Source organism: Agelaius phoeniceus, chromosome 3 (genome assembly GCF_051311805.1).
Source record: "Agelaius phoeniceus isolate bAgePho1 chromosome 3, bAgePho1.hap1, whole genome shotgun sequence".
In the NCBI taxonomy this organism is placed as follows: Eukaryota; Metazoa; Chordata; class Aves; order Passeriformes; family Icteridae; genus Agelaius; species Agelaius phoeniceus.
The window spans coordinates 85870510-85884408 of record NC_135267.1 but is presented as its reverse complement, the minus strand read 5'-3'; the positions used below and the strand labels follow the sequence as shown (position 1 = coordinate 85884408).

General features: G+C 44.5%; 1 long non-coding RNA gene across 2 annotated transcripts in view; it reads left to right on the top strand.

The window, feature by feature from the left end:
- The window catches only part of LOC143693594 (uncharacterized), a 38126-nt gene extending 28779 nt beyond the window's left edge, over positions 1–9347 (top strand). For both annotated transcript variants that reach the window (XR_013181442.1, XR_013181443.1), the window contains one exon: positions 7827–9347. This is a non-coding gene — a long non-coding RNA (uncharacterized LOC143693594). The remainder of the gene's footprint in view (positions 1–7826) is intronic.
- Positions 9348–13899: the final 4552 nt, after the last annotated feature.

The following is a 13899-nucleotide window of genomic DNA, read 5'->3' as shown; positions in this document are numbered from 1 at the left end:
GTAGAGTGAAAGTAAAAGTGGAAGACAAGATAAGGAACACCATGTTAAGGGCTTCTAGAAGGACCGTGACACAGACTGCAGGTTCTCATCTTCAGGTTGCAGGACATGTCCCTGTGAGCTTTCTCTACTGGGAAAGCCACATACAGGGGTGCTGAAACAGCTTGCTGAAACGTGGCTGTGTTGTAATTAATAAATACACTAATAGAGTCTTCATTGCATTATTAGGACATTTAGAATTTACTCTGGGAAACCTTTCAACTCCATTAAATCCACCTTTGTCACAAGATAAAGTGCCACTCATAATAGGCTCATTAACATGCAGACTGCAGTTCAGCCCCATCCATTAACAGCTGGCAGGCAAGAGTTTCCAAAAAGACCCTGAGAAACGTTTTCCCTGACCAGGGCCTGGCTTCCTCAGCATGTCTGTTAGTCCTGTGTGGGATGTTTCATGCCAGGGAGCTCATGCTACCTCACTGTGCCATTTATATGTACTGCCAAGACCAGCTATAATCAGTTAGGGATCTGGAAGAATCTGCCAGGAGTTCCCACCCTGCTGCTGGGGTCTTTATTTGACTCAAAACTGCCATGAGCAGAAGATGCCAGCCCCGTGCAAGAGCCGTGGGCATTTTCCACCTCTCTCCCGCTTGGCTGACTCTCATTTAGAGCCCAAGTGTCAACTGGTCTGATGAAGTGCATTAGAGCCAGGCGTGATGATTAACAGTGAATGATAACAATGGCATTTCAACGGTTGCTAATAGGCTTCCAAACTTAATCTCTCACGCTCTCGCAGAGATAAAGAATAGATAATTCTTCCAGCAACAATGACTACACAATAAAGTTTGCATTTGCTCTGTGCTGATGAGCTATGGTGCCTGGCTTCACCCAGTGGCACTTTTGAGACCCCAGGGCTGGGGGTGGTGCCAGCTCAGGATTTTACAGATTTCCGATGTCTTGCAGGTCTGTCTCCTGGAGCAAGGAATTAATGTCTTTGTTCTTTCCTTCTTTCTAAAGCGCAGATCTCCAGCCAGAAACTGATAGGGAAAGACAGACTATGGGAAATTGAAGTTGTCCCTAAGTAATCTATCTGAGTTTACAACTTTTGGACAAAACTCACAACTTTGGGGCACAATTTATTGATTTGAGTTCTGAGGATTGTCGTTCTGGCTCTGACACATCCACAGTAGGGGAGAGAGGTATAAAACTGTCACTGGGCTAAGAGGCTCAGCAGAGAAGCTAGCTAGCTGTAAGGATGACTTCCTAAACGCTGAGAGCAGCTTATCTGAATGAGATGAAAGCCTGTCAGTGACTGAGGTAAATGAGGAACTTGACATGAAGATTTGAGACTTCAAGGTGTTGTATTTCAGCAGCCTGAATGCCAGGACACCGAGACTTAACAGTCCACTCAAGCACAGATTCACAGAGTAGCTGAGCTGCGATGAAACTTTCTATTGGATAGGATCCATGGACCAAAGCACACTGGGTTCAAGAGAGCAAAACTCCTGCTGAAATTGTAAATGAAACATGGGCACCCTGCTTTCTTTTAGGACAGTGCCCGCCACGAGAAAACCCTCATTCCCTCTGACCTGTCCATCATGCCATGGTGCAGACAGCAGTAAACTGTGGGCAGAGCATTGTGTCACTGGAGTGAATGAGTGTCCCATAGCTCTGTATTCCAGGAGTTACTATTTGCTGCTTAAATTCTTACAAAAGAAAAACTGTTCCTTTTCTTATGTCAGTCTAAGTCTTGCCTGTGTTGCTCCTGAACTGCCCGGCAGGAGATCAGCTCTTTCAAAGATGTTTCTCACATCCCTCTTGAACAGCCCTAAATTCAAGGTCTAGAGCAAAACTGTACGACCAAGTGGCAAATTCAGTGAGAAAACTCTAGTTTTGGGGCAGGCAGGGCAGCTAAACAGAGAACACATCCCACTGCTAGAGAATAATGTGATTTAGTGGACTAACAGCAAGACATTATGGTTAGGTTTTACAGCTGCTAAATGTGTTAGTCCTTAAACAAACATCTAATGGGACTTTAGCCTTCATTATTTTGAAACATCAGGCTTCAGAGGACAGTAATTTTCTTATAACATCCAGCATTGTGTCTTCAGGATAAGGGATATTATTTTTAAAAAGTGAAGGCAGAGTTCATCCCTGATGTATTAAGCCTGATTCAGTTTATATTTTTGCATTTTCCCCTGCACTGAATTCCTTCTCCTTTTCACTCTGCCTCTGGTATCCCAGCTGTTCACATTTCCTTTGCTCAGGCTTCATGAAATGAACCCAAGATGCAGATTTTGGTGAAACCAAGAAAATTTGCAATTAACTCCACCTTTTTCAAAGAAAATATTATGTCTGTGTCTTGAACTATGCTTTGTGTAGCAGCATGGCACAGTTCCTGTAATTGTGTCCTACCAGTTTGCTGAGCCCCTATTTTTATGGCAACTGTATCCCAACAGATCTCCCACAGAGGAAACAAAAGATGTTCATTATAATCACAGTTGGGCTGTCCTGAACCCCTCTTTGAAAATCAAAGCAATTCAATTATTCTTTTTACTCTTCATTTTTACTCATTTCTGTATTGCTGGTTTTATCTGGGGTACAATATGGTCATTCAAATACAGGTCAGGGCTGGGAATTACCCTACGTTTATTTCTTGCAAGATATTGAAACACTTCACTAGGTTTTGGCACTGTGTTATTCCCTTCAAAGAAAGATTTTTTTTTTCTTCCATCTGTATCTAACATCTTCTTACCATGCATGTATCATACCTTGAGTGGCTTTAACTCACTAAGATGGCAGAAACCACCCCAGAAGTTAGGATCACATCCTGCCAGGCTAATTATTCTTATAGCTCACTGAAGGGTTTGGTGGGCAACAAGAATGGGCTCAAAGGGCCTGGAGAAGGAAAGGTTATCTCACAGGATGAGGGGAAGTGGAGAGGTAAAGAAAGACAACAGAGTGTGTAGGGATGTGCCCCCTGTTGACGGAGTGACCAAATTTTAAGCAGACAAAGTATAATTTGGTCACTGTCTTTGTCTGCTTAAAAAGGCAAAAAGCCCAGAAGTTCCTCTCCTCAATTTGGTATAAAGACCTCATAGGACCTTTGGGACTTCACCTCAGACCTGGGGCTGCCCGACTGGACAGAGGCCAAGAGGTCTGGCCTAGGTAATTCACTAGAAAAAGAAGAGAACAAAGGAAATAATCGCTTTTGTGGAGTGTTTTAGCTGGAGCAAGAACCTCTTGCCCCTGGCTCCAGGTTTCTCTGTAACAGCTTTGTTATTTTGCATTTTATTAAACTTTTTCTGTTTCCAACACAACCTCAGAAGCCATCCTGCTGATATTATGCCATTCCAGGTAGCAGAGCTATCTTGGGTGTAATGGGTTCCTCTCAGAGCTTCTGGCTCGAAATGTAACACATTAAGGGTGAGGAAGACAATCCCTTCCTTTAAGCAGAAAAGGCTGTGCGGGCTCAGCTGACCATGTACCAAGATTTGGTTTCACCTATGACAGAGCAAGTTCAGTACCTCCTTCTGGATGCATGGTTCATTTGGAAAAGCTATTTATTTTTCATGGGGAAAAGGTATTTTTTTTAATTTCTGAGATGCTATTAGAGACAAACAGCAGTCCTCCCTGCACACCCCTTTTCCCACTTCCCTTTGCAGAGTCAGAGGCTGCTCTTATTTGCAGGTGGCATCTGAGAGAGGCTCTGAGGTCTCTGCATAGAGTCTGTTTAGCCCACATAAGTGGTGAGACTTTTCTTCATTCTAATTGATCTGCAATTCTTTTTTGTATAACTGGGGAAGCAAAATGCCTCTGCCTCAATAAAACTCTGCTTCTCACACTCAGTCCTCCAAGGTTTTAATTTATTGTACGTACTTTCTGTTCCTGCCCAGGCTTCTCCTCAATACCCCATGATGTCTATTACTGTGTATGAAAATGATCTGTGTTGACACAGGACTGAGTGGGCACTTTGCATTATCAGCTCCAGCATTTGCCTTTGTGCTTTATTTCATGCAACAAAAGCGTAATTCACAGCAAGGTGATTTCCTGAAAGGTTTTCCACTGACAACTTGTCTAAAAAGAGATGCTGCTTGAGAAGACAGAGAAATGTGTTTCTTCAACCCATTCAGCAAAGTTACTAAGGAAATCACTCAAGGCTATGATGTTACTGCTATGGCCTGAGAGGCATGTTGCTGTTCCTGGGCTCCTGGTCCCACTGATATTTCATGAAAGAAATGAAATCTTCCTAATTCAATGACTATTATTTTGGTCAGGTTTGGTCTACTTCACTGCACTTCATGTCATCCTATTCAATTTACTTGTTTTCACTTCATTTTAGAATTTTTTTAAAATTTTGATTGCCATTTATTTCATCATAATTTCTCCCCTGTGTTCTGCTCACTTCATTCCCTGATTTCAAGATTTTATTTCCTTTCATGAAATGAAGAATTTTCATTTCATGAAAGGAAGTGAAATCTTGCTATTTCTCTAAGTATTATTTCTGCAAGTTTTAGTACATTTCACTGCACTTCATGTCATCCCAGTCCATTTAATTCTTTTAATTACATGCAGTATTTTTCTTTTCAATTTTTTAAATTGCATTTCATTTCATCATAACTTCTCCTCTGTCTGTTCATTTAGTTTTGTTCTCCAGTTCTGAGATTTCACTGAACGTCATTTCAGCAATATTTAGGACTTTTAACTGCACCTCATGACATCCCATTCTATTTAATGTTTTCACTTCATTTCAAAATTTTCTTTTTTTCTTTTTGATTGCATTTCATCGTAATTTCTGTCCTATGTGTTTGGTTCAATTTGTTCCCTGATTTTGAGATGTCATTTCTGTTCATGATATGAAGATTCTTCATTTCATAAAAGGAAATCAAATCTCAAACTCAGGGAACAAACTGAAATGAACAGACTGGACAGGACATACGTTAGAAGGAAATGCAACTAACAAAGGAAATGAAATCTTGTAAATTCAATGAGTATCACTGCAGCCAGTTTTGGTCTGTTTCACTGCACTTCATGTCATCATCATTTAATTGTTTTCATTTAATTTCAGAACTTTTGGGTGTTTTTCAATTGCAATTTATTTCATCATAATACGTCTCCTGTGTGTTCATTTCACTTTGTTCCCTGATTTTGAGATTTCATTGAGTATCATTTGGGTAATTTATGGTCCTTTCATTTCAACTCATGTCATCCCATTCCATTTAAATATTTTTACTTAATTTCTTTTTTTTTTTATTGTAATTTATTTCATCATAATCCCTCCTCTGTCGGTTCATCTCACTTCATTCCCTGATTTCGAGACTTCAATTTTTTTCATGAATCATTACTGGGGCGGGGAACTACCCCTCTTTTCATGGTTCTGGGGGCTGTGGCATTAAGCTGCAATGTTTCATCTGACTCTCTCAGATCACCACCAGCCTCTGACCTGACCTGCCTTTCCTGCAGCCTATCTCCTACCTGTGCACACCAGGCTCACTGGTCCTCCCCAGCCCACGTCGTGCCACCTGAAGCAGGGACGTGCTTGTTGTGCACTGCTTTCTCTTCTGCAGCAGCAGAGTCTCTCCATTGCTGCTGGCTGAGCGGTATTTAATTATCCTCCTTGGACTTTTGTGCACCATAATCAACAGTTAATTGCAAACAATCAGACAAATTGGTGATCTAGGGAAATAGGGAAGGGTGACAGAGGGGAGCAGGGACTAAAGCAGGAGCCGACTCCAGGGATGGGCATAAACAGCTGTTTGGAGTAGAGGGGGCTCAGTGGAAGAGGAGCTGCCATGAAAGCCAAAGCATCTCTTCTTTCCTCTGTCCCTGAAGCATCTTCACTTCGCAACTCACTTCTGGCACATCACCTCCCTTGTAAGACAATACAGCTTGGTTTTGCTGGCAGCATTGTTAGGTCCCACTAGTCTGTGGGGAAAAACAACACACTGGAGGATGGCAAGCAAGGAGACTTAAAAGTCACAGCACCAAACCTCATAGAGTTTGAGAAGTGTTTGGACAATGCTTTCAGGCACATGGTGTGATTCTTGGGGCTATCCTGTGCGGGGCCAGGAGCTGGACTTCAATAACACTGGTGTGTCCCTTCCCACTCAGGATAGTCTATGATTATATTACAAGCCAGCAGCAAGGCTGCTATTTTCCCTGCAGTTATCCAGAGGTTCCCAACATCTCGGAAGAGTCCTGTGCACTGGAGGCGAGCTCCAGGAAGGTGAAGGCCTTAAGAGGAGGCCCCAGCAAGCGGCACAATCCCAGCCACAGAACAAAAGAGACGAGCACACCAATGAGCCAAGCACAGGAAAGAGCTCCTGGGCCTAAAGCTGGTACTTTACCCCAGTGCACAAGGGCTGCCACATTTTAGGTAATTTACAGTTCCACACCACCATTAGCAACGAAAGGCGACCAAGGGGTTTGCATCCGTTCAATTTGCAGCGCTTTCCAGTTGCCATATTCTTGGACGGGGTGGGTTATTTCTTCTTTTAATTAGTCAGGGAGCGCTCTCTTCCTCTAAAAGGACGGCGGCTTTTTCGAAGGACGGCGGCTCGGTGCCCTGAGGGCGGCCTGTGGGCCCGGGGCTGTCCCGCCCTTGGCCCGGCGGGCAGGGCGGCGGCGGGAGCGGCGCCGCGCCGCGCCGGCAGGGGGCAGCACTGCCCGTCCCCGGGCCGCGCTCCGGGCGCTCCCTGAATGCCGGCCCCTCTCCCGCTCCCTGCCCTTGCGCTGCTCTCCCGGCGCTTGAAATATTAATTAAGGAAAGGCGAAAGGGGAAAAAAAAAAAAAACCAAACCCAACCTTTTACAATGCGCCACTATATTAAACTTACAGCGCTATAAATCGGCACCGTAAAACTGTAACTCAGGGGCTGGGTGTTAGACAAACCTGACACGGTGCTGGGGGAACAGCAGAGATCTTAACAAACTGCATCATATACAAGTTTCTGCAATGTACATAAAACTTACTACTTTGTACCCCTATTAGCTGTTTTTTACAACGTTTTCAGGGACCAAAAAATAAAAATGGCAAGCAATGGAAACAAGCAAATCAATTCAGAAAAATAAAGTTGACGTGAGCTTGCATCCAAGAAGTGAGTGACGGCTCAGCCTGTTTTATTTGTTTGTTTGCCTGTCTTAGGTGGTTTGAGAAATCTGGGTTAATTTAAAAATATTTTCCTTCCAGTTTCTTTCATTGCTTTGCTTCCCACAGGTCAGGATAGACACTGCTAGATAATGAAGGCAGGGTAAAATTGGTTATTCTTGAATATATTTAAAGTCTGATCTCCAGATTTCGAGAGCTCAAATGAAAATCAGCTGATTTGATCCCTGCTGCTTTTCTATGATCAAAGATGATCTCAAAGGGTGTATTCTCCTCATCTCTCACCCCCTCCCCCAGTGGAAAAAAAATATTCTCCTGGTTTGCCCGTTTGTTTTGACCTTCAAAGCCTTATCTCCTGTCTTTCTCTTCTTCTCTAGAGGAACCCTGACGAGAACTTTTGAGACCATAAATAGTCATGTCATTGTAAAGCAGTAACATGGGCTGTGGCTCTCCTTCCTTGGGAAAGGTGAGCAAGGGTGTGCAGCTTGTTAGCCTCCTTTTCTGAGAGAGAGAAGGGAGAGCTGCACTTCATTTTGAAGTTTCATGCAACATCACAAATCAGGTTCCTTGGCAAAGAGGGGAAGCAAACACCAAATATGCTGAAGTGAGTAACTACCTTGAGCGAAGAGAATCCTTTAATGTGAGCACAGTGTAGGTAATGCAGTATTTGTTTACCGCAGAAAAACTGTAAAGAGCACAACATTGATTTCTTGGTTTTTCTTTTTCAGGTTGGTTTCATGGGGCTTGGTCTGTTGGGAGGATTTTCTGAGATGCATCTGAATAGCTCATAGCTGGATGGCTCCAGCTCTGACCCCCCGACCCAAGTGAGGTTTGCCACTCACCATATTCCTGGAATGACACAGGGCTCTGGCTGGAGTCAGGCCAGGACATTAGATGAAACTGCTTTTGTGGCACTTCTGCATTTAATACCTAGAGGACAGATTTCCCGCTGTATCTCTCTGCAGCATTTGATTCTGTTGACCGTGAAACTCTTCATGTCCCTGCTGAGGAGGAGATTTGCAGTCTGGTGGTAATGGTTCAGTGGAACATACTCAGTTATTAGAGATGAAAACATATGCCACTACTACTAATGCCTGGATGTGGTGCTGTCCCACTAAGACCTATGCTTTTCCACGTTTTGCTGACCCAGTTGCACACAAAGTCATTGGGGTGTGGGAGACATTGCTGAAGCCCAGAACATTTCAATAGCTCATGCTGGTTGTGCCATTCCTTTCTCTCATGTTTTAAGATAATACATAGTCAAGTTCAAAGTCTCAGTCCTTGAGAGCCACAGTAGTCTGGATAAAAGTATCTAAAAAAGTAACCTTATTAGCACCATCTGATTTATATGAAAGTCTTGCCCTTTTCCATTGCAGCAAAAGGAAAGAAGTGGCCCTCTGATACCCTCCTCCAGTAGTTTTAAGCATTGCCCAGTGTCTCTGTGAAATGTGGGAAAAAATAATCTTACCAGAGACTAGCACTTCTCTTACTGAGATTACCAGCATGTGCAGATTCCCTTGCACTTCACATGAACAGGGAATGTTCACTGCCTCTGGAACATGTGTCCCTCCAGACAAGCACAGGGCAACACAGTGTTTCACTAACAGAATGGCGACTGGCTCCTCGGAGCGATGCCAGGAGCACCTGGTTATCTGTGCAGTTTATAATGTCCCTCCCTCAGCCTTTCCATGCACACACATTCCCCACATACATAATGCTTATCTTTAATTTTCTGTGTGCCCAAACCATACCATTTCTAAAGAGGGTTAAAAATATTGAATTAATTCAGAAGACAGAGGTGAAAAGGATAATTCTGAGATATTCACAGGGTTGGTAGTAGTAACAAGAAAGACAGTTTCTGTCTTTTTTTGATACTGAAGTTAATTGCAGGCATCTAGGGTTTAAAGACCTTGTGTTATTGATGGGGGTGTGTTAGCAAAAGGAGGGACTCTAACATTAAACTGAAATTTAGCATGTACAGTAGGTTGTCAGGAGAAAAAATAAGAACAAAGGAGACTGCTATTATCTTTTATTATTATCTTTTAATTCCCCTCCATTTTCCTTCTGCATGCTCTCTCTCTGTCAGCCTTCTCTCTTTCAATAATTACAATAATCAACTTACAATGATAACAGAAATAATCTCCTGCAAGATAACTAAACAAACCACATGTTATCTGTACTGAACTGTGCTTACTTACAGTAGGTACATCACTTATGGAAAAGCCAATAAAATTTTAATTAAAAAAGCATGTATGTTGTCAGTTAAGATGCAAAGAAGGTGTGCAAACACATTTGAAGTGGTCCATAAATTGCTTGGTATTTGATAGAACAGGGAGGAGGGCAAACCCACCCCAAAGAGAACAAAACAAAACTAAAGCCCACCAGGTTTGAGGAGCTCTATTTATGTTGTTCTATACAGAGCACTGATTGCTTGGGAATTCAAAAGCAGAGGGAAGGGAGAATCCTCCCTTGAGCAACATTCACATCCACCCACCTCCACCAGCGCTGGGAGCGAGTGAGCAAAAGTTAATTAAAGATTTTGCATCTCCCCACTGCAGCACTGTATTGATAGCTCTGGATCCTGAGATAAACTGCAGCTCTCCCACACTGTATCGCTAATGCGCCTTCAACCTTGCCCTGGAGCAGCACCTCGGGGGATCAGATGTTTGGTTTCCCTGGTGTACCCGGGGCTTGGCCTTTCTGCTAGGACTGGAACTAGGAGCACTGGTGAATGCCAGCCCATAGGTAGGTGCATGTCTCAGAGGAGCAGGGCTCTAGGTAATTACCCAGTCATGAGTCACCATGGCTTCAGAGGATTCCAGTCCTCTGTTAGTTGTTTGATCTAAGCATAGGAAGACTGTTTCACATAAAGGCTACTTGGCATAGAAGAATTCTGCACAGGTACTGTGAATGTGAAACAGTTCTCAGGTGACTAAAGCAGAAGGTTTGCTGGAGCCAATTATGACATGAAGGAACTCCTCAACACCACTCAATGCCCTGAGTTTGTCCTGCTCCTCCGAATCTTTCTTTTTGTAGGTCTGGTGTGAATGCTGGCACGGTCTTTTCATGACCTCTGTGCCCCTATGGCAGGCTGGGAATGGTGGCTTCAGGAGTCCCTCTGAAGACAGAAGTGTATATCCTTCACCCAGATTTCTTCTCTGAGCTCTTACTGCAGGGCATCTCCAGGAGGAAATCTCAGCAGTGATATCATCAGCATGGATCAACAGCTGTGCTTTGCACTGTTCTCACCAGGTGAGTGAGCAACCACTCCTGGGATTGTATTTAGGGCAGAGAAGGCCTATTTCATATAGTATGATATGTGAAGACATCCCAAGACAGTGTGTCAAATTCCTTCCTCTTAGTTCAACCCTCAGCTTCAGCTGTAATGGGCAGATACTGCTTGCACAGGCTGCCAGGAGAGCCCTTGCATGTGGAGAAAAGCAAGGCTGGGAGGTGGAAGGACCTATTTCCTCAGGGAGCACATTGCTGTGGTACACCCACTCTTGCAGGACACTTAGTTTTGAGGCTATTACAGAGAGATAATGCTTACATTTAAAGAGACCTATGGGCTCTACCTAATTACAGAATCACAGCAGCCTGGCTAGGCAGGACAGCTAGAACCCACCTCCTTTTAGGCTGGAAAATAAGACAAAGGTATTAAAATGTATGACCAGGGTTAGAGAGATAAGGTCAGTAAGAAGGCCAAGGTTAAAACATCAGACTTACATATTCCCAGAGCTGTGCTTAACATGAGTCTCAGCCGAAGAAATTGATGTTAATGATGTACTAACCCCTTTCATCTGAAGATCTCAAAATGTTTTATGTCCCGATTTGCTTTCTCTATGCAGGTCTATTGAAGGCTGTTGGTCTTTCTCAGGGGAAAAGTGCAGGCTGCTCCATGCTGTACTGTCTGTATCACCTTCAGGGCCCCACAGAGTGGAGATGGCTGGGGTTACTACCACACTCACTGGGGATGAGCTGGGTGATTGTGCTACAGAAAAGCAGATGCCATTGAGGGAAGGTGTAGGAAGATGGCTAGGTATGGATTGAAATTATTTAGTATAACAGGTGGTTCATGTGACAGGATGGAAGTTGCACCTGGTTTAAGGGGTATCAGGATGCAATAGGATCCATACAGGGAAGGGACAGCAGGAAACGAGGCTGATGGATTGGCCCTCTTTGGGGAGGGCTGAACAGACAAGTTGGTCAAGAAGAAAACCAAAGCTCTTCCTTGTTGATTTCCTTCAGCGAGAACGTTTTTGAAATCACAGCTCTGTGCCAGGCAATGAAGGAGAGGCAGCTGCTGGCTGGGCAGGGTGAGGACAGCCCAGGGTCCCACAGAACAACCCACGAGAGGTCTGTGGGCTGGTGTGCCACACTGCATATGGCCAGTGAGCAGCTGAGCAGAGCTCCCTGGCACCAGCATGGGTGAGGGTCCCCGGAGAGCTGACAAAAGCAAAGTGGGTTTTCCAAAATCTCATGTCTAGGGACTTGAATATTGTGAAGGAGCTAAACCATGGCAGAGACTGAGGGAGAGGATTAAAAATGACACATGAGCTATAACGTCTGTGGCACCACAGAGCCTGGAGGGGAAACTGAGGGGTCATGACCAGTACCCAAATGAGCCACAAGCATGGGCCAGAGGGTCTCTGCCTCATTAGTGCTTTCTATAACGATGAAGCAAGGCACCCTCTGGCATCCAGAAAGTCATGGCTGTTAGCCACAAGCAGACAATTGTAAACTGCTCAGAACAATCTCCCAAAACCAAAATGGAGAGACATGTACAAGACTGAAGCAACTGCTGACTGGCAATGCAGGAAGGAGCATGGTACTGCCAGCTGCCACTGGGAATTGCCATGGGCTCACTCTGAGTCCCACACAGGGGGGTTGCTTTGGGCGTTCTCAGGGAAACCTCTGGAACCTATGACCTTCCTGCAAGCTCTTGCATGAGGACACGATATGAAGTGGGGACAGTTTCCCCTACAGCAGCCAGTGACTGGCAGCTCTGGCTTTTTTTTTTCCTCTCTCCATTTTTGATTACAGAACTGTTCTGTTATTCTAGCAGGTCTGAAATTAGATACAGGTGCAAATTAACTAAGTCACAAGTGCATAACATTTGGTAATTTTTCTGTCAAGAGTCATGCTGAAGGGTTGCAGAGAATAATAAGAGCAGCCAGAGCCAAGTGGCTGGTCCAGGTGTGCCCGGCTGCTGAGTGTGCTTCCCTGGCAGTGGTTTGAGGCACGGGGTCTGTTTTCACAACACAGGCTGCAAAATCACCTGCTTCCTGATAGTTTTCTACCTCGGGTTTTTGTCTGCTATTCCTCTCCTCTGGTTGCAACTGTCTTTGAGTACTCAGCCCCCTGATTTCAGAGCTGCAGTTGTCATGGCTATGTCGTGTTCCTGGGATTTCAGAAAGACAGTAGAGCAAAAGCCTGGATCCTCCTCCTACTCTTTCTTCTTGCGGTGTAGGCCCTGTGTGTTTTCCAGAATAAGGGAGAACGTCTGTCAGTCTGCCCAGCTGTGACAGGTAGGTGAAGGAATCCAGCTCCATCTGCCACCAAAGAGGTGCACAAGCATCTGCTGCTCCTCCTCAACACCATGGCCTCCTCTCTGCAGCTTGCAAGAGAGCAATGGTTGCGGGGGCAGCTTCCAAGAGCTAATCCAACCAGTTGTCATAAAGCAACCATCAGACACTGTCTGAGGAGGTGTGAGTGTCTTGTGTAGAGCACAGCATAACTAGCTGAAGTGAGGTGGTTGGCAGAGGACAATAAAACAGTGAGAGAACGTGTGGAAGTGTTATTCTGCTCACAGATGCAGAGTGCTCATTTTGTGGAGGGGCCATTTCTGGCTCCCTGTGACAACTTGCTAGTCATTTCAATTCCAAAGATGCTGAGATTTGAGCACAGGAGCTGAGATGAGTCTCAGTACGAGCTGCACTCTGTGAAAACTTTCTGCCCTGATGTGCAATAAAGGTCCAAGAGAGATTATGAGGCGCCTGAGCCAGGGAGCTGAGCTCCTTTCTACAACTCCTCAGATGAAGCTGTGCATTTATCTGTTAAATCGAGGTTGCAGTGTGCTGGCAGGTCAGCATGTGGATAAAGCTAGTCCTGCTGCTGTCTCACAGATAAGTGGAAAGCTTCATTCACCAAGCAGTTAATCTGGAGGGTTTTCACCTCCAGATTAACTGTGCAAAATCCATACTATTTATTTAAAGATTAAATGAATGGTTCTATGCAAATTTGCAAATTAGTTAATGACATAATTGCATCAAATGATAATATACTGCTGCACAAAGCTGGCATGAAACCATTTCAGGCCTGGATTTCCATTTATTGTGGCATTCAGACAACTCCTCACCCAAATGGAGCCGAGCTCTTTGCCTGTGCTGGGGACATGCATGTGGCTGAGACAGGGATTCACCTCCCTCTCCCTTCCCTGAGGGCTGCTGCATTACAAGGAATATTGCTTATGCAGGGCATACTGTAAATGCCTTCCCCATTGGGCCCCTTATTTTGATATATGGGGAAATTGGCTTCAATTTTGGTCACTTTTTCTTCAAAAATCATATGTTTTGTAACTGAAAAAATAGGTCAGCAGTTGCAGACCTAATTTCAGAAAGGTTTTCTTGGAAGTATAAAAAGTAAACATGTGCTCTTAGTGCACGGTGACTGTGAACTGCCTATACTGTTTCCTTCTGTACTAAGATCTTCCCTTTCCAGCTTATGTAGTCAAAGCTGCCTTCCAGGAATGGCTCAGGACACAACCATCCAAGCAGCTGCTCTGGGTGAGACCCAAGAGCT